We start from the raw sequence: 21,524 nt of genomic DNA on the forward strand, positions 1-21,524 counted from the left end.
ATGCATAGCCCTTTATGAAAAAAGGCATTTTGTCCATCTGGAAGTGTTTCCAAAGTCCTAATAGATCCATAAATGCTGAAAACTTCAAGCCCCAAGTCTCCTCCAAAAATAAAGGCAAACTCTTAGCTGCAAAACCCTGAACAAATGAAAACAAAGTTAAAAACTTCCAACATACAGTGGCACAAGATATACTTTTCATTTCAAAGGTTATAAATAAGGGAATACAAAGAATTGGGACCAAAGCAAGTCCAAAATCCAGTGGGGCAAACATTAAGTCCTACAGGTCCACATCCAGGATTTGAAGCAATATGGCTGTGAGCTCCAAAGGATTTGAGTGACTCCATACCTATGGCACTTGTAATGGTTGTGGCTCCCATGGATTCTTTCTTGGGTTGGCTTTGCTTACTTCTTGCAGATTTCCTTATATGATGTATGTTTCTGGCGTTTCCAAACTGTTGGGATCCCCACTGCTCCTTCAGCTTCACATTCACAGCTTCACATGATGATCTCTCACAGGCGCACTGCCTGGCCTCCTAGACCGTCCGAAATTGCAGTTGAAGTCTTTTCAATCTCAGGACTCTTGTGTTGTATATATATGTAAAACCAGCTCCACATGGAAGATGCCTAGGTCTGTTGCCAGGTCAAGTAGTAGGCAGATTTATTTTCTCTTGGCAGTAGGGGCTCAAGCATCTGGATTACTGGGCACTTTGAATTCATTTCTGAGGAACAAATGTTTTATGATGCAACCATTCTGGAACATGGTGCAGCTGGTGTCATTCTAGAACATGGACGATGTGTGGCTTTTGTCTCAAAGCGTTTCACTTTTGAAGTCATGAGGGTAAAAAATTTGAGACTTGCTGCTTTTTGTGATATTTTCAGACCACATTTTTTAATTCTCCTGTTCTTTTACAACAATGGACATTTCAGCTCTATCTTTGCATTCCACAGCTTTACTTGAGCTTACTTTCTGGCCAAACTTGTAATATTTTAAATCATTCTGTTGGACTTTTGGTCTTGATTCTCAACATTAATCTGGAAATAGTTCAGCATAGTAGCCCTTTCATTGCCTCAATATTTGATCATCTTGAAATTTCTTCCAGCAATTTAATTAGTCTGCCAAACTTAAACTTCGTCTTAGACAAGGTCTCTGAATATGAGAAAAAAAGCCGACAAACTTTCTGCAAATTTATAACACACACAGTCTTGAGTACAAGAGCCAATGCAGTCCTCCTTCCCATCAGAAACCTTCTGAACCTGGTCTTTACCAGTAGGACTTTTGTTACTCTCCTGCTTTTCTGAATTCTAACCAGAATCTCCCTTTCAGAACAGCATAAGGCACTGCAGCTCTGCTGGTTCATCAGGCACCTCTGAGCCTTCCCAAATTCTTGCCATAAGACATTGCCAAAAGCTCTAAAATTACATAGTGAAATATAGTCACTACAACAACCCACTCTCGATATCAAATTCTGTCTTAGTTACTTTTCTCATTGATTAGACAAAATATCTGACTCCCAACATTAAGGAAAGAAAGATTTATGCAGCTCACAGTTTGTAGAAGTTCCAGTCCATAATCAGCCAGTTCCAAGACAAGATGACTTGGCAAAGGAGACAGTTCATGGCAGGAAGACTGTAGCAAAGCAAAAAGGGAAAGAGAGACAATCCTCTTCTGTTTCTTATTGTATCTAGTCTACTGGGATTAGGGTGGTGCCAATCCAACCAGTGAACACATCCAACAATTACCCACCCTTAATCTAAATGAGCACCTTTAAAATCAGCATTTCACTAGCAATCAATCACATACTCTAGATCCAGCTACCTCTGAAAAAGGTCTATGATTGCATGAGGCTTTGAGGGGACCTCTAGACAGAGACCATAACAAGTTACATATTTTTACATCACCAGAAACTTTTTATTGAGAGCATCAATTGTTCTATCCCATAGCAATAGGTTCACAAATAGCTCACAGTTCATTCTCTTTAAACTACTCTTTCCACTGTAAAATTTCTATTCACTGTATTTCTCACTCTTCTCAATTCATGAGTTTATATATTAAAACAAAATATATTTATGAATAAAAGGTGAAAATAAAACAATCCTCCTTCTGTATACTCAAGTTCAAAGAATAAAGGATGAAGGAAAACATCTGTTGGCGAGCACACTTGAAGAGTTACTCTTAAAGAGACTGGTTGAAAAGGAATCACTACACCATCATAAACTTAGCATAGTATATTTTCAATCATGTTTCTTTTTATCCAAAGAGGAACTTGTCACAGAGTTAAATAATGTAATGGTACTTTGAAAATGGAATTCAGGAGTATCAAAGCACATTGTAGGTTCTCAAATAGAAGAACAATCCTGAGGCCAAGAACTTTCAAATCTTAGTGACTTCATTTTTTCTTTACTAACTTTCTGCTTTTCTAAAACAGACTAAAGGTTTCTTTACTTTCAATTCATTTAGTATGAAAATCTTAATATATTTTCCATTTTAATTCTGCTAAAATTTATAAAACTTTTGCATATACAATGTAGGATTAAGGTTGTATCATGGGAGATGCAATATTCAAACATTTTCCTCATTCCATTAGCATATTTTGAGCCTGTGCACAAAATAAAACATACAAGAACTTTAATGAAGTACTGCCCTCAGGAGAATGAAAAACCTATTTCCTATGTTTAGAACTACAAACAGGTAGAGGGCTTAAATTCTAGCAGATATAAAAGAAAAGGAAACCATAAAACAAAAAGATTTTTCATTTAAGTGTTATTCAAAAATCAGCATACTAGTAACAAGTCCCTGAGGAATGTGAAGAAGTTGAATTTAAAACTCTCACACTAACCTAAAAGCTTAAAATATTAAAGTTATTAGTTATACCTTTGATAATCATCAGAACAAAACTGAAATTCTGCCTAAAAGTTGATATTTCAAACTTAGAATATGGAATGCTTCATTCATTTAATTTAATTAAATATGTACCATAATAAAAACACTCAATATGAGTCAAAATATTTCACACACTGTCTTAGTTACTTTTCTCTCTCATTGCTGAGACAAAGTACCTGATGTCCAAAGTTAGGTAAGAGAAGTTTTATTTCTTACAGGTTGGAGGTTTCAGTCCATACCCAGTTGGCTCCAAGGCAAAATGACATTGCTGAAGGGCAGTGGTTCAGATCACCCCTGTTGCAAAGTATGAACCAGGCAAAAGAGAGAGATGACATGCCTTCTTCCTGCCATAACACTGTATGCTGGCTCTACCCCTGAGCAGGTGTAACACTCAAACCACCAATCCAACCGCTAGACAATGAATCAACCACAAATACTAGATTTGGCCATCTCTAGGACTTCATGATGCTTGGGGAGGGGGATCTAAACATAAATGATAACACATACACAATGCAGAATAAACCCCATGTTATAATTATTATATGAGGTGAAGTAAGTTTTTTATAAAATATTTATGGGTAATATGGAATTCTGAAATAAGAAAGGAAAATGGATTATGTAAATATTAGAAGAATTAAATTTTAGGAATATATCCATTGAATTGGATGAATTAATGCATATCTCAAACAACAAAACAGACTTAGATAAAGAGAAATTTAGCATACTCCATAATAAATCTGAAAAGATTACTCACAGAAATAGTTTGGTGATGAAAAGATAATGAAAAACATATTTTAAAACAAGAAAAATAGAACTTATATTTAGTTTTATTTCTCACAGGGAATATAGAAAGATAGAAGAATTCATGCACAGATATTTCCAGAATTAGAAATATCAAGTTATCATGGAAAACATATGGCAATAAGGATAAGTAGACTTATATACTAAAATTGTTGAACACACACACAATAAAAATAAGAAATGTATGTTAGAAGAGTCTAGGAAAAAATAACCAGTTGATATCAGACTTTTCAATAGCAATATTAGCATTTTCAAGAGAGCTGAGTAATAGCTTCAACAGTGAATGGATAGCATAATATAAAGCAAGGAAAATAACTTTCAATTTAACCTCAGATTCATATAAATCATATATTTAGGAGGACAGTTTTTTTTTTCCAAACTGAGTGCAAATGAAAGGCTCTTCATAGATAAAACAAGAGAGAAACAACACAACACACCTATACTAAATTGAAATGAAAGCCAAATATTAAACTTCAAGATGCAGCAAAATAAATCCAGATGAAAGAGTTGAGGTACAAAATGGAATAGTGATGAAACAAATCTCAAGTTTAAAACAAATGAGATTTGGCCGAAATTCATACTAGCAACACAAAATGTAATTAATATTTTTATGGAAATTTTATCAATTAAACAACTTTTAAAAACATCAGAAAGTTTTAAAAATGTCTTTCACAAAAGAAAACAAATATATAAAAGACATTCATTTCTAACAGAATGCAAATTAAGGAAACATCAATGTGCTACAGATTAAATAAGTAAAAAATTACCTACAAAGAAAAGACCAAGCACATAAAGCTTACTGGTAGGTTCCATCAAATAGTAAAAAAGAATTAATATAAACCATTCATAAACACTTTTGAAAACAAAGGTGATCTAAAAAGAAGGAAAGAGATACAGTATGTTATATCTCTTAAAACCAGTATGTTGAAGTCCTAATCATCAGAACCACACAAGATAATTTTATACTTAGAAATAAGGTCAATGGCAGAAGTAATTATTTAAGATGAAGTGCACTAGAATAAAAACTGCGTTAAATCCAGGACCACTGGTGTCCTAAGGACAGGGGGATTCGAACACACACATGCATGTAGGAGATGTCCAGGTGACTATTATGTATGAGGAACTAGCAGAACAAGTTCCTGACATGGAATCATCCTTATCACCTTCAAAAAGCGCGTCACACTGCTGGCAACCTAGTATAGGATTTGTAGCCTGAAATACTGTGAAACAAATTTCTATTGCCTAAACTACACAATTTCTGCGATTTTGATATGGATGTTTTAGAAAACAAATATAACATGATTATATGATTTATTATTTCTAGGATGGTAAGCGGTACTCCCCAAGCTAATACACAGATTCCATAATATTTTTTTCACCTTAGTGTTGCTGAGGATCAATTCCAGATTCTCATACATGATAAGCAGTACTCTGCTCTGAGTTACATGTTCCAGTCTTCCGTAACATCTTTATGACTTTAAAGGAATTGACAGTTTGCATCTATAATTCATATAGTCTTAGGTGCTAGGATAGCCAAAATAATATTTAGAAAGACTAAACTTGGAGGACTCACACTTCCTGAATTAAAAGCATGCCATGAAGTGATCAAGACAGTGTATTTCAAGCATAAAATATACATATATAGACCTACGAAACAGAATTAGAAATCCATGCCTAGAATTAGAAGTTGACCTATTATATTTACAGTCAATTTGCTTCAACAACATTAACAAAACAATTCAATGATGAAAGTAGTTATTTCAAGAAATGGTTCTGGGATAACGTATTATCTATATGCAAAGTCCCATTACAAAAATTTTCAAAACATTTACTATAGGCCTAAATGTAAGAGTTAAAAACCATAAGACTGTGTATTAGTAGTTATCATCAGAGTAAACATTAAAATCTTAAATTTGCCAATGACTTCCAAGTTAGCCAAACTCAAACAATAAAAGAAAGAGTAAATTGAACTTTAAAGTTAAAAAGTTTTTCCCCTCAAAGAATACCATCAACAAATTGAAACATAATCCATTGAATTGAAGAAAATATTTGAAAAATCATGTATAAGGCAAAGAATTGTACCAAGGACATGGAAGGAGCACTTAAAATTCAATAATAGATTAAAAATCCAGTTTAAAAGGGGAAAAATGCCAGTAGATATTCTCCAAAGAATACACACAAATAAAAAATAAACATTAAATGTGCTCCAAATCACAGGGAAATGCAAATTTAATTTACAGTGGAATCCACATACATTTCACATGCTAAGATGATATAATAAAAACAACAGATAATAGGTTTTAAAAATTATATTATTGGTCCCTGTTTGTGGTACATAATTACTACATTCACTGTGAGCAGTTGGCCCAGTACATAGCCCACCTTAATTCTTTTTTTTCCCCCTTTCCCTGACCTTCCCCTTTCATGCCCATTCTCCCATCTCCTGGTTCCCTTGTCTTCTACAAAACTTCTGTCTTCTAATTTCCTGTTATTTATCTTTCATTTTGTCATTTAATTTATTCACATTTTGGGTTTCTTATATTAGACATGTATGGTATTTATGTATCATGGAGAATTACTCTGGCATAAAAAAAGGGCATATTAGTATCACTTTTTAGTAAATGGATGCATCCTGAGACAGATATTTTCATGAAGATGAAGAAAGCAGAAAATTTGCACACGGATGGTGGGGTTGTATAATGATGCTAATACATGAGAAAATAGCCCAACAAGTCCTCTAAGTATGAAGGCTTGAGTTATCATTTGACCCAGCAACTTTATTCTTCAGACCCATGAAAAACAAAATCATGTACTTAAATTTGTATATGAATGTTCCTAATAGCATTATTCATGCTGAAAAAAAAAAAAACAAAATTCAACCCAGATGTGTTTATACCACAACAAAATAAAAATATGGTTTTCCCACATAATAAAACATTGTTCAGCCAGAAGAGGAAATGAAATACTGATCCATGCTGTAATGTATATTAACCATGAAAATATTATTCTAAGTTATAGAAATCCTCAAAGAAAAAGATACTCAAGTGTTATATAATTGTATTCAAATGTAATTTCTAGAAGAGGCAAATCATATTTTCCAAGGATAGGCCAATTCATATTTTCTAAGGATAGGTAATGTTTGGGGAGAAATGGAAGGTGAAATCTTAGCAGTTATAGTTTCTTTTGTAAATATGTTCTAAACTGAATTTCCACGAAAATCAAACAACTCTGTAAGCACACTACACAAATGTTAAACGAGCCAAATGTTTGATAGGACAGTTATATCCAAGTACTACTCTTCTGAAAAAAGAAAAAAAAAAAAAAACTGGCCAACTAAAAGAACTGGACAGCAAAACAACATGAATGGGAAATGTGTTAATGGCTAAAATGATGTCACAGAACAGTACTTAATATTTTAATGAAATTCAAAAATCAGTTAAAGCCAACAATAGAAATCGTACCTGCGATGAATAGATATCAAACACAAAATTAAGAGTATGGCTAACTCTTCATAAAGGAAAGGGCAGAAAAAGGACACAAGATAGGACCACAGTCAGAGACAGTGTGAGAGACAACCAAAATATTAGGGGTTTTGTTTTGTATTAGAACTGCCAGCTTGCTTATTATGGCATTATACTAATTATATGCTTTACGTAGGGGAAAAATTCATTGCATCTAGGGCCTGTTGCGTACTATTTTGGAAATTATGAGAGAAATAAGGTACCCTGGAATTGCAGCAGCTGTTTCATTTCAGAAACCAGTCCATCTTAGCATTACCTGCGCCTCCTACAGCTAGACTTTGAACACAGAATACCATCCAGCTCCTCAGCTTTTCAGAGCCAATCTTCTGTTCTTGGTTGTTTCATGCTACAATATTAATTATATAGCTTGCAGTGTTTTCAGCTTATATTCCCCTTTTATTCTATTCTTTTCCGATCAGCATGCTGCAGGGTTTAAAGTACCGAACTTCTAAAAGGAAAACTTAAATATAAGTAATATTATTATTTTGGCTTATTTATTTCTCTGACTGTACTTCAGTCTTAATCTTCCTCATGATTTTCTGCCATTCATTTAATTACTACTCAGTAATAGGTATCCCACACTTATGATTTCAATAAAATGACTTTCTAAGGCTAACAAGCCCTTGGTTTGTGAAAGGTAAATATTTGATTTTGTGATAGTTTTCAAGTGTCTCATCTTCACATTTTATTTTTCTGTTAATTTATTTAAATATATGTATGGAGTGCCTAACTTGTATCAGGTTAGAAAATCAGTTGATGTGTTCTGGTAGTCATGAGACTTACAACTCTGGAGTAACCACAAGCATCAGGCAGCCAACAGTTACCTAGGTAGTCACAAGCTAATGAGCCCATGATAGGAATAGGGTTGAATAAATGTAAACCTAATTTTTTATATTATAGTGTTACATTTTAAACATGGCTGCTATGTAGTAGAGATGGTCTCAAGTAATCTACAAATTGCCCATGCTCAAGTCCTACTCCCAAAAATTCTGATAAAATTGGTCATGTTGTAGGTATCAAGGGTTTTTGTTTTGTTTTGTTTTGTTTTGTACAGAGAATTCTACAAGTCTCTATATAGGAAACTGAATACAGGACCTTGTACTTGTCAGGCAGGTGCTTACGCACTGGTTATTTTTTATTTTTTACAGCTCCCCCAGATGATTCTGTTGTGCAACCAAAATATGAGTACATATGTAGCTAATGGGTAAGATGGGACAGATACAAAATCACTTTTCCAGTGTCAGCATGGACACTGTAAGTTAATGCTTTTTAACCTTTTGCATGTGCATCTTATTCATATTTAATTTCTTAATTACTAAGATTCCTCCCATTTCCCCTTATTCTGTGCACTCCTAAATGATCTCACTGTATCCCTTCCTTTACACAAAACTTTGCCCTCAGAGCTACTTCTTTGTATTCATCTAATTTTTTTCTGGAAGTTCCACCTAAATGAGGATAAAAGCACCACAAAAGTGACTCAAAAGAATGTAGGCATCCAGGGAAATAGCTAATGGTACCCATGTCAACGTTCCACTTTAGCGAAGACTTAAATTGCTTGCCCCAAAAAGTACTGAAAAGAAAGAAGCCAAAACTCAAAGGAACAAAGAGAAATGCTTGAAAACTTCTACACATACAAGAGACAAAAAGGTGATGGCTAAGCCAGTTGAAGTGTTTCACTGAAACTGTGGATGTTGATAAACCTACTTTCTCTCTTTAAAGAATATTTCATAGAAAATACATCATTGTCAGTATGTGATTAGTGACCATAATTGTTTCTTGATAACTAATGTTAGCAGAGGCATATCTGAAAGATGAGTAGACTCTAATCTTATCTTAAACTATTAAAGTATAAACACTTAGAACTTACAGAATTACACAGAGAGGTAGGAAGGCCGTATATTGGGTCTAGAATGATGATCCCAAAGATAATACCAGAGATGATAATGATCATGAAAATGTGATTCCCCTACCAGGTCATAAAAACAAGGTGAGAAAAACTCAAGAGATCCCAAGATGCATACAGACAAATAGCAACTAAATGTGTGGTGACATATCAAATTTATTTTGTCAATAATAGGAAAAGCTGTGTGTAGGAGGAAGAGTTTGGAGGAACTCACTATACAGTTCTTAATTTTTCTTTAAATCTAAAAATGCCCTAAAATATATAATCCATTAAACATTGTAAATATTGAATAGTCTCTCTAGTGTAAGAAATGGTAAGAGTAAATAAGATACAAAACACTCAATAAATACAGTGAAAGGATAAGAATCTGCTTAAAGGGGAAAAATAATATCTCAGGGAAAATGAAGGAAAAGAAAAATGTTTAAAATTATATAAATGCAAAGCAAAACAACAGAGGATCTTCACTGTCTATCATATTGTCTCTTGTTTTCTTCCAAATAGTTGTCCATATCTTCACATACAATGAATTCATACAAGGATAGCTAAGATGAACGTACAAATTCTGTACGTTCTTGGAACAAAATAGTTAACATTCATAGGATTGGAACTATTGTGAATAGTATTGTAAGGTGATCTGAGGAACCCTTAAAGATCATTATGTAAAGTAACAACCCTAGTCATGATCTTACCACCTTGTTTTGAAGGCCGATATTGTCCGTGTTCTGAGATCTTTGCTATTGTTGTTTGTTTTTTTTTTTGTTTGTTTGTTTTATGTTTTTCTAGGAATTTGTTTTGTTTTGTCTTGTTTTGTTTCATTTTTCCCTCGAATACAGAAAGGATAAGTATACATATAAGAAACTCATGCAGGTGTAGAACCTCTCCTAAAGGGTTTATGAGAATCAATTATATAATGCACGATGAAATAAGCAGCTATTTTGAAGAAAAAGGGACACTAAGGTACCCAGTGCAGATTCCATAGTGTCATGATGTGAAAACCAGCAATACTTTTATTCTCTGTTCAGAGTGATTTTAGCCTGTTTTGTATTGTTTCATTTCAACATACGTGAAGGTACGGACAGCTATTTTGAGGAGAATGACAGACATTATGGCAGCCATTGTTGACCTCTTTATTGTCTGGTTTTGAAGGTGTAAAATGCTTTCATCGTCCTGTCCTGATCAGTTTAATACTATTTTGTTTTGTATGAATTCATTGTATGTGAAGATATGGACAACTATTTGGAAGAAAACAAGAGACAATATAATAGACAGTGAAGATCTCCTGTTGCTTTGCTCTGAAATCTGTGTCTCTTACATTGTTTTTTTTTTTTTTTATGTTTCATCTATTTTGTTATGGTTAATTTTATCCTCTTTAAAATAAAATTTTGAAAAATTACACCCCCCAACCACCACCTTTCCCGTTATACCTCTTAGAATCTAACATATGTTGAAATCCTATATTTTGATTATCTCTTAAATTTCTGAAATATAAGGTCTCTAGAGGTTTTTTAATCCCCTTACAGCTGTGTTCCCAATCCAATTTGACAAGCACAAAGTACTCAATAAATATTTACTGAACAATAAATTTCCAAAGATAGACACTGTTAGTTTCTCCATTTTCCCCCTCTGCCCAAATACATTATTGTTTTTAAGTAAATATATGATTAGAAGGGAAAAGAAAGTAATTTTGACAGAATTGCAAAATTCAATATAGGAGAGATTAAAATAATTGCCTTTGATATTCATGTGTGGAATACTTGATCCATTTCAAAGAATTTTAAACACAAGGCATTATGTAGTAGATGTTCTCCTAAACCTGTGTCTTGCCAACCTGCTGTGACTCTACTTACTGGCCATGAAATGACTCTTTAATTGTGTCAAAAACCTAGACCTATTACTGAGTACTAAGTGCTCTTACTAAGTGATATTACTAGGCAAAATTGAATGAAACATGCTTAGTAAGTTTTACTCAATATTTCATAAGGATTTTTGAAAACTTTTACAAAATGAAAAACATGTTGCAGAATTCTAACTTACAATAAGCCCACATTTTAGGGAATGTAAAGATGGACTACTAAAATAGCTGCATTTACCCAACAATTAAGACAAGTTCTGTTTGTACTAGAGGCTGCATGAATGAGAAAAGCAACTTTGCAGGCTTTAAAGCCGTTAAGACTGAGCAAATCTCCATTGTTTATTTGGGAAATATTATAACATAACAGATGAATACAGTTGTTTAAAAATATATTGGCAGTTGAGGAAAAGCAGCAAAATTAAACCTATGAACGCAACAGGGAAGATGCAAAAAGTAGGATGTAAGAACATTAAAGTAGATTTTCCTGAGTCTGAATACTGGAGTCATGATACTGTAGATCTCTTAGGTACAAAGGGGTTAAAAGCCCCTCTCCCAATTATACACATGCATGTTTGTGTGTGCACGCGCGCGCATGCGCACACATATACACACGCACACATACACACGGAGCCAAAGATCACTTATATAAAGTTAAACATTCTATCTGCTGTCCTTCTTTCGCCCTCTGTCTGGTTTCTGTCTGTCTGTCTGGCTTCTACCTCCTAATCTTACCTTCAGAAATTCATTACAAACTTAAAACCTCTCAACCATACACTAACATTTTTTTGGAGGTTATGAAAGCCTCAGACCTAAATTTTTTGGGAGTTTTTAGTTTTTTTACTTTCATGGTTGAAATTTTCTATTTCAAACTATAGTGTCACATGCAGTATTTTGCTCCATTTTGTTTAGAACAAAAAGAACCGAAAAACATTTTGGAAAATCTTTAGCCTGATTCCGTGCATCCAAAAGTAAAATTCCAGATAGAATTTGAAAATGCCTGACACTCTTTTCTTTCTAAATTTACATTTTTATGGCATTTCTGTTGGGCATAACCCAACAGAAAGGTTTAGAATGCTGATTTGATCCATGCAAAGAATTATTTATTCTGCGATGCCAGGGGGAGGGATGAAATAACAAGACCCAGTATTGGAGACACTCTCATGTATCCACTTATAGAACAAAGTAGAACATAGTAATTATGTTTCAAAAGAGCATGAAAAGATAAGAAATACATTAATTCTAGCTGGGAAGAATGAGGAAGAGTTCATACAGCCTCAAAAGATGGCTGAAGTACATACAAATATTTTCCCTGAAACTAGCTACTGTCCAGCTTACAAAGGTTTTGAAACTTTTTCTTATACTGCATCCTGCCAGCACGTCTTGCTTTGAAAGCACTTATTTTTTACATAAAACTGACATATTATATTATCATGCCTTTTAGAGATTATACTGCAGTTTTTTAAATATTATTATGTGAGGTGCCTGATGTTATGTGTCTTAATTACAACGAACAGTCTCATGTATGGAGCTTTAAGCCACAATGCATGTGAACACAAAAATATAGTGAAACTGCAAAATTCACAGTACTGTAAACCACGAGTGTTAGAAGTATTGTTTTAAAATATTTTATTAGAAATATATATTTACTTAGTAGTTACTTGATAAAAACTTGCACACATGTAGAATATTAAATTTCAGATGTATAATTTAAATGCATACATTTATTTCACTCTAATAAATCTACATTTGCTTATAACATTCAAAGAATTTTGGAGCATGGTTCTCCCAGTCAGCCCTGATGCCCATATCACTATACACATCAGCACTGCCCATATGATTTATTTTCCTTTGAGTTGTCCCATTTTCTGTAGGACTGGGTTCTCTTGAACTGCAAAAGACAGGCTCTGGAGCCTAGTGAAATCTATGTGAAACTATGTGAATCTATGAGAGAACTGAAGGAGGAGATGGCCCACAGAGAACTTGTAAAACTGAATTCATGTAGGTTTCCAAAATTTTTAAACCCAACTCCTCCCCGCCCCCGAACCCAAACACAGACAGACACAACACTCAAAGTTAAAAAAAGGGGAGGCAGGAAGGGAACAGCAAGGGGGAGAAGGAGTCTGAACTTTAGGAAATCACTTTTTAGTATTTTAAGCCAAAAAACGATCTGATTTTCTTCCACTAATAACTTTATTACCAAGTGTGCCAAAGCTTTTTTAAAATTAAAATGAGCAATGTTTTTGATTTTTCCAGCTTCTTTGTATATTTCCACAGGAGTATTTGTTTTTTTAATTGGTACCAGGGATCGAACTCACAACCCCCGTGCTTGCAAGGCAAGCACTAATGTTGCTGAGCTAAATCCCCAACCTCTCCACAGGTATATTATCCACATCCATGGCCATGTTTTCATCATCTTCTCATTTACAAATCTAACCATTTTCAGGAAGTAAAATCGTGGCCACCTGATGGGCGCATATCTATGTGATTTTTAGGAGCACTTCCCTCCTCCTGGCCCTGGAAGCCACTTGTCAGAAGAAACTCTTGAATGGGTTACAATTCTGTGCTAAAGAAATGCCCAGTGCCTCTCTGAAGAAGTGACCAAGACTTTATGTCAGAAAGTAAGGAATAACCTAACAGCATACTTCTACAGTTTTAGTCTGAACATTGTTGTTGCAATTGATCTTGTGTTAATCTGGTATTATTATTATTATTATTATTATTATTATTATTATTATTATTATTTTAACCTCATTATTTTCCATTTTGTTTGGAATTGCATTTAATTACATATTTAAAACTTGAAAATTAGTTGAAACTTTCATTTTTACATGTGGCTTCTCATTTAGGAATAATGATTATTTTTCTGTTTTCTTAAATTTTTTATATTCCTCAATAAAAATTCACATTTATTCCTAGAACTAGTATACATTTGTTGATACTTTTTCCTAGGAATTATTTTTCAAATTTCTCATTGATTATAATTGCTTCCTATGAAAAGCAATGATTTGGACAGATTGATTTTTTACCTGGCTCACTGATTTTATACCTGTGTGTGCTAATGGAGTAGAGATTTTAAAATATTTTTTTATTCATTTAAAGCATTGTATGTGGGGATTTGGTTCACTCAATTGGTCTTTATGACCCATCTTTTTATTTTCTCTTTTCTACATTTTTTTTTCTTTTTTTTTTTCTTTCACTCTTGCGTGTATGAGAGAGAGAGAGAGAGAGAGCGAAAGAGAGAGAGACAGAGAGACAGAGAGACAGAGACAGAGACAGAGACACAGAGAGACAGAGATAGACAGAGACAGACTGACAGAGACAGAGAGACAGAGAGAGACCCAAAACCTTATACACTGCAGACAAATACTCTACCACTGTGATACATCCCTGACCACAGCCTTAGTTTCTTGAACTCAATAATGTTGAATTTGGGATTTGGAAGAGGAAAGTAATTTAGGTATTCACAGTCCTAAAGTTCACTGAGGACATCATAACTCATTTGAACCTAGTAACCATATTTGTCACTGAATTACATATAACCATGCTAGCTAAATAACTGCTCCAACATGTCAACCTAAGAGAGGTCACAGGAAAGCTCAGTAATTTAAACACTTCAGGTCTGTAGAGGTGACAGTAATTCTTCTAAAATAATTGTGGAGAAATGTGGAAAGCCACATGGTATTAGATTTTTCACTGAAAGTAAAAAAATAAAATAAAATAAAAAAGAATAATGGTAGTTTTCTCTAGCATTTCTTCCTCACATTAAATAAATTTACCCAAAGAGTGTCACTCACATTGAAAATAACTATGCAATTAGGAATATCTGTAATCCATATATAATTATTAAATGTCTGAAAGCATTCATGTTTTTCTTTAAGCAAAATGATTGGTATCTAATCCTGATCACAAAGAAATTATAGTTTACTGTATTTTCAGTGAAGCTGAAATTTTTCATCAGTCATTTCTGATGAAGGATCTGGGTTACAAGTTGGAGATCTCCTTCCGTTCATATTTCAGAGACTAATTTTCCTACTAACCTGTAAACATGTGATAACTTAAATGAGCTTCTTTCATCTGTTCATCGTATGGCTTAAAGTTCAGCCAGTGAAAACATAAGATTCAAATACCGAGATGTAATGAATTCATTTGTTTCACTTGATAGAATATTATGTAATTATTCAAAATACGTAATGTTTAAATAATAGTATGGCACATTGCAATATCCTAAATCAGAACAAAGGACCTTAGATTTTATGTGATATTTGATTCTAAAGCAATATTTTTCTTGCAACATTTTTAAATGAACTAAATAGTAGTACTTACATGATTAGTAAACCTACAAATAATTTTTGACTTGAATTTTTCTGTTTGTAAAATTGACCTAAGAACTGTATTAATTTTATATAAAATATATTTCAAAAATATCTTCAGAAACATTACTGTAGTGTTCATAATTAAGTAACAGAAGAAGAATTCAAATACAAATTCATGTTATTAAATGGCACTTTATACAATGAAGTCAGAACCAATTAGGTTAATGAGTAGATTGACAATGAAATTTACAATTTTTTTCTGAAACTTCATTTATACAAACAAATGTTAACCTGTGATACTGATACCAGTATCCCAGAAAGGTAATTTTTCATCCATCCTGATGTCATCCGAATATTATTTACTTAGTTCTACAAATCCATTTATCTTCTCTTTCAGATTTCATAACTTATAATAACAAATGCTTCTCTTGTTGTCAATCTAAGTCAAATGCAAGTCATCAATAAGTGTCTTATTTCCTAAGCTCCCAGGCAAAAGGGCTTGGAAAAAACATTGGAGAGTGTGATATCCCAATTAAAAGATTTATGAGACAAGGTGCAATTCATTAAACTCTCTTGCATATGTAAATGTTCCTATTTTTGTGAAAACTGGTTATTGCAGGAGTGGGATTAGCATGCTTAATTTCCCAGAGTAAAGTAAAATGCAGGTCTTTAAAGACTGTACTGGTTATTTTGATATGTATTCTAGGTTAGAAATCACCTTTCCTACTTTTTTATTCTGTCTTTGGCATATGTCCAGTTGATTTTTTTTTTTTTTTTGGCTTTTTTCTTGTTTTCTCTGAACATTTTCCATATATTGAAACTATCTGACCCTGCTTTTGCATCATTTTATATGTGCATGAAGTCTGGCCTTTTGTTTTATCAGGAAATTTTTAGAACAGAATGTTGACTTTACTTTCTTTTCCACGAAAGCAAGTCTGGGTGGTAACCCTGAAATGTTTTAGTGAGAATAATTTTCCTAATCTCATAACGCATAATTTGTGACATTACTTATGATTTGGTACCAATATTTTTCATCAAGTTGAAAAGTGTCCCCTTTCTCATTTGTCTTATGTGTACTGAGTATGCCAGTCCTGGAGGTGCATCATGCAGAATTATGGAAGGAACCCCTGCCAGCTCTGATGAGAATGACTGGAGAATTAGACAGTTTTCACTAGAACCACTAGGTTACCACAGAGTTTACACAAAGCCCACTGCTCTTGATGTGGCTACAACTCATAACTGAACAAACTATGGCTAGAAAGTTTCAGGCCATTTTTATGAAACAGGAAGTTTATAGCGAAACTTTCTTCCAGACTTCTGGTTAGGATGACAGATCTCATCAAACCCAAAGTACAGTCTGAAAGCTTCTCCTGAAAAACCCTGTTTCTTCCTCACTCTGCATTAATATTTAAATTGTGTTTGTCTGGAATAAAACTATCTAATCTTTGCTTTTCAAAGCATCCAGTATTCACATAACACAGAAATTTTCTCCTATATAAACCACAGTACTGCAGTCTGATTAGGTGTAATACCTATTCACTAAGTAAAAATAGATTCTCTTAATTTTGACATTATATAGGATGATAGGTTTATGAGTTCTTTATAATCGCAATGTCACAAACCTGAAAGACTTTATTTGAGAAAAAATATAAATCTGTATGAGATGGCATGTCTATAACCTCAATCACCATCACTTTAATTTATTACCGAGTGTTTATGGATTATGCGCTTTTATGAACCACTTCCACATTCTCAAAAAGACAAAAAGTATTATACATCTACAGCTTGAACGCTCATATTTCTCCAATTTCAGACATGAATAAGTCACTTTTTAATTTCCGAATGACTTCCTTCATTGCATTCTGTACTTACACAGCAGAATTTTAGCAGCACTGCAATTCTCCTTCTCTTTGAGTAAGGATTAAAATAATAGCAACAACAGCAAAACCTTTTTTTTTTTGCCCTTTCAAAAATAAATATCATATTTTTGTGTTTTGAATAAAATGATTTCTCTGGGGTAGACAGTACATATTTGTACTGATGAACAGAACCTTTCCCTAAAGATTCTGCTATGCCAAAGTATTATCTCTTTTTTGAGCATTGAAAATAAAAAAGAAGCATTTATTGATATTGTCCTTGAAAATAAATGCAGTTCTAGGTGTGTGTGTGTGTGTGTGTGTGTGTGTGTGTGTGATATAGAAAAGTAGAAAACACAATAGCAGCAGAAAGAGCAATAAATGTTCCTAAATTAATTCAATAATAATTAATTTTCCTTTCTATTTATTAGTTTTCATTGAATGCAAAATATAAATATTCATTTGTAAGCTATTGAACACGCTATTACTAATGATTGCAAGTGACAGAAATTCCACTAAAATAGCTTTGGCAAGATGTGCTCTGTACTATCTCATTAAGCAAACCAGGTCTCAGGGTTCCTGGAACTAAGAAATGACCACCTGCCCATTCGTGTTCTTGTTCTCTCCTCTTCGCAGGTAGATTTCTTTTGTCCTGCTAGTTTCATTCCCTTAAGTTATGAGAAATCTGAAATCACTGACCAAATCAGGTTGCAGAATCTCATCTTTTAGGTTCACATTCCATGAAAATGGACTCTTTTTCCATAACTGTAACTTTAAAAATTCACATGGTGATCCTTGATTATTTCTCTTATTTAATGTTTCCTATTGGGGTCTCAGTTGACATTTGTGATAGAAAAAGCTCCACATAGAAATGGAAGATGTTTCTGCAAAAGGGTTTTGGGAGGGTCCAGTAAATACATAAGTGCACAAATGTGCTTTTTTTTTTCCTAGCAAAAGAAGGGAATAAGTCAAAGAAAATCATTTGACACCCATTTTTGTTACTTTAATCTAATTCGATTCAGTGTAAGTTTCTGCTAAGTATTGATTGAAGTAATCAATCAGTCAGCTACAATACATGTTAGTAGAATAGCTGGAATTTAACATTTTTAGTCCATAAATGCAAAATCAGTACTTAAGAATTTCAAAGTATGCTTAATTCCTTTATGGGATAGTAACACGATATCCTTAAAAACCGAATGCAAATTTGAATAAGTCAAAAAGTATTATAACTCACTTTTGAAAATCAATCTGTGTGCTAAAATGCAAAAATGATTTTTGGACAACAGCCTGACATGCTAGGTACTGATATAAAAAGATTTGATTTCCAGGTAGGTTTATTCAAAAGCTCCTGGTTTTATATACTTGTTATATTTATATTTAAGAGCTAACATTTACAGTAACTTTTAGATCCTTTTATAATACACTAATTTATATAATATTAAAAAGATCTATTATGCTGTAAGCAGTCTGAAATTGACAATAGATATTAGTACAAATTTGCCCTGCACTATTACATGATAAAATTAAGAGGAAAAAAGTAAATATAAAATTAAGAGGAAAAAAGTGAAAAAATATATAAAGATATAAAGCTGGGAAGAGATTTTAAATTGGAGTTAATAATTATAAAACATCTGGATGAATTATTGTGTTTACCAGTGAGTTTTGAATAAGAATAAGGAATATGTATGTATGTATATATATATATATATATATATATATATATGTGTGTGTGTGTGTGTATGTTAAATCATAAGACATAGAGTTTCAAAGCAATATGATATTTTGAAGAATTATAAATGTGGCCAAATAAAGAATAAAGCATACAGAAAGTTTTAGAAAGTCTATATCCAAGAATAGAAAAAGAAAGAGCATGTTATGTACAGGATACAATAATTTATCCTAACACAATTGAAAGTTTGTGAATAGAGGTTGGATGAGCTAAGGAAAATGAAAAGATCTGAAAGAATTTTAAGATATTTTTCTGCCCAGAATGTGGAGGAAAGAAGAACCTGATATCTATGGAATCACTTAAGAAGCAAGAGGTATGATTTCTTGAACCAGGTAGAGACCCTTAAGATTGAAATCATAGGTTTTATCTTAATTAGAACTGTGACAGTAGTGAGAGTAGGAGACCCAACTAAAACCAATTTAAGCAACATTTAGTGTTGGTTCATATAATGGAAGGATGGACAGACACATTTTGAATATCATAAGATAACAGAGGATATGGACTGATTCAGTGTAAGTCCTTTGAAAAGCAGGAGTGTAGGGAATGCCTTTCTGATGTTTGATTTTATGATGTTTACACAAATTTTATCTGGGAAGATCATCATGATACCAAGTGAAGGTACAGTTGGAAGGAGGTCAACTGGTTTTAGATATGTGGGAATTAGAGATTTCCTAAAGCAGTAGTTTATATTGGATAACAGTTGAATGTGATTAAGACTTTAAATGTAAAGATTTAGGATGCAGTAGTATTTTGAGAACAAATCTGTTGTAATAAATAAATAATTAAGTGAGAAAATTGTGAAAATCAACATTTAACTCTGAGCAGAACAGTTTCTAATATAGCAAATTAGAATTCTGAGCATATTTTTCACGTGAACAACTTCTAAGTGTTTTTTGTTGGAAAGTTCTTACCAATATTGCTGATAGATACTTGAGCATCATTTATGGCATGATTTCTTTGCATTCCAAATTTTAGAGCAAACATTAAATAAAGCAAAGCATTTATCTCTTTCATTGTGGATTAGAGCTGGTTTTTATTTGTCATAGAAATGAAATAGAAGTGAGTGATAATTATTAAAACCTTATACTTGGTCTGCTAAATTTATATAGGTCTGACATCAAAAGAATAAAGAATGCTGTAAGTCATTTCTAAAACAGTATATTACCCTGCTGTGTACCTATCTGACAGCAATCCTATGTACTGAAAATCATTTTCAGTGCACACATAAACATACTCCAAATAGCCACTTCCACTCTGTTGGTTTATATTTTTTCTCATTCTGATATACTTTCCAAACTATGTCACAAAATTATCTTCCTAATTCTGAGGTGTAGCCAGCTTTCATCCATGATATTCCATGCTACCCACTCCAATGTCTTAGAAAAGGTTGAGTAAAACACAAGTTAGCTTTTAGATTTGTCTCTCTAATTAAACATGTACTGACTTGATGGACTTAAGTACTAAAAATTTTTTACTAACCCACGACATAACACAGAGACAGAGACCTACTGAATAACTTCTAGTGTTTTGTGCTGTTAATATCAAAATGGACTTGCATTAACTAGAATATTTCAAGAAATATTTGAGCTAAATAAGAATGGTAGAACTTTTCAGGCAGCACTCAATCAATGTTGTTTACAGCTTGAGCTTGAGCTTTTACTGCCTCTGTTGAATCAGGCTGAGCAGCTAAGAGACCTGTTTAGATTTTCTTCTTGGCCGAATTCCATAATAACCCTAGACAGTCTAATTAATTTTTGGAATTCTTTTTTCCTCTATTCTTTTCTATTTTTGTAAACTCAAGTATAGAGATGTAAATACAAATCATTGTGAATTAGAGAAGAAAGTATGACCTTGAAACTATTAGGAAAATTTGTTTAAAACAGAGTATATAAAATATAGAGTGTTGAAGGGAAATGATAACAGTCTTACTATTTGAAATCCTTAAGAATTTTATCTTAAGAAGATATGATACAATTCATAAACATTTCTTTTTATAGTAAGTTCCAACACATTTTATTCATTGTACATGTAATGCAAATTTTATAACTAAAGACAGCTATTTAGAGATACATAGATGATATATATTTATTCAGATGAATGTCTGGATTAGTTATATTTTAGAATGAAATTTCATGTGGTTAGCTACAAGACTTTTTATTACCTGAAAGATGTTAATATTTTAAAGCAAAAAAACTCATATATGCTAGGAACAATCTATAAGGACTTTAAAACTGCGACATAAGAAAGCAGAAAACTCTTCATTTTATCCACAAAATATTCAAGGAAACAAGTGTTTTCTGACATTAGAATCTAATGGTTGACCCTTTTAAGAAGAATGATGTTAGTAATACTTAAATCTTACACATGCCTCTAATTCCAACATTTAAGACACCGAGGCAGAATCATGAGTTCGAGACCATCCTGGACTACAAAACAATTCCTTGTCTTAAAACAAAACAATACAAACAAAACCATAACAAACTCTTTTAAAGATTTCTGATGAAATGAAATTCAGAGTTCCTCAAGAGAACTCTTCATGAAAAAAATATTTTGTATGTTCTTTTGATGATTAGAAATGCAAAGCTCTTAGCTGCATTTTCCATTAATGTGGGCACTTGGAAGGGACTTAAGTATCATCTTTTCTTTGCTAACATCTATTGCATGACTC

The sequence above is a fragment of the Cavia porcellus genome, unplaced genomic scaffold, assembly GCF_034190915.1.
Source record: "Cavia porcellus strain 051 isolate PalLab524CR breed Dunkin Hartley unplaced genomic scaffold, mCavPor4.1 scaffold_2, whole genome shotgun sequence".
Lineage (NCBI taxonomy): Eukaryota > Metazoa > Chordata > Mammalia > Rodentia > Caviidae > Cavia > Cavia porcellus.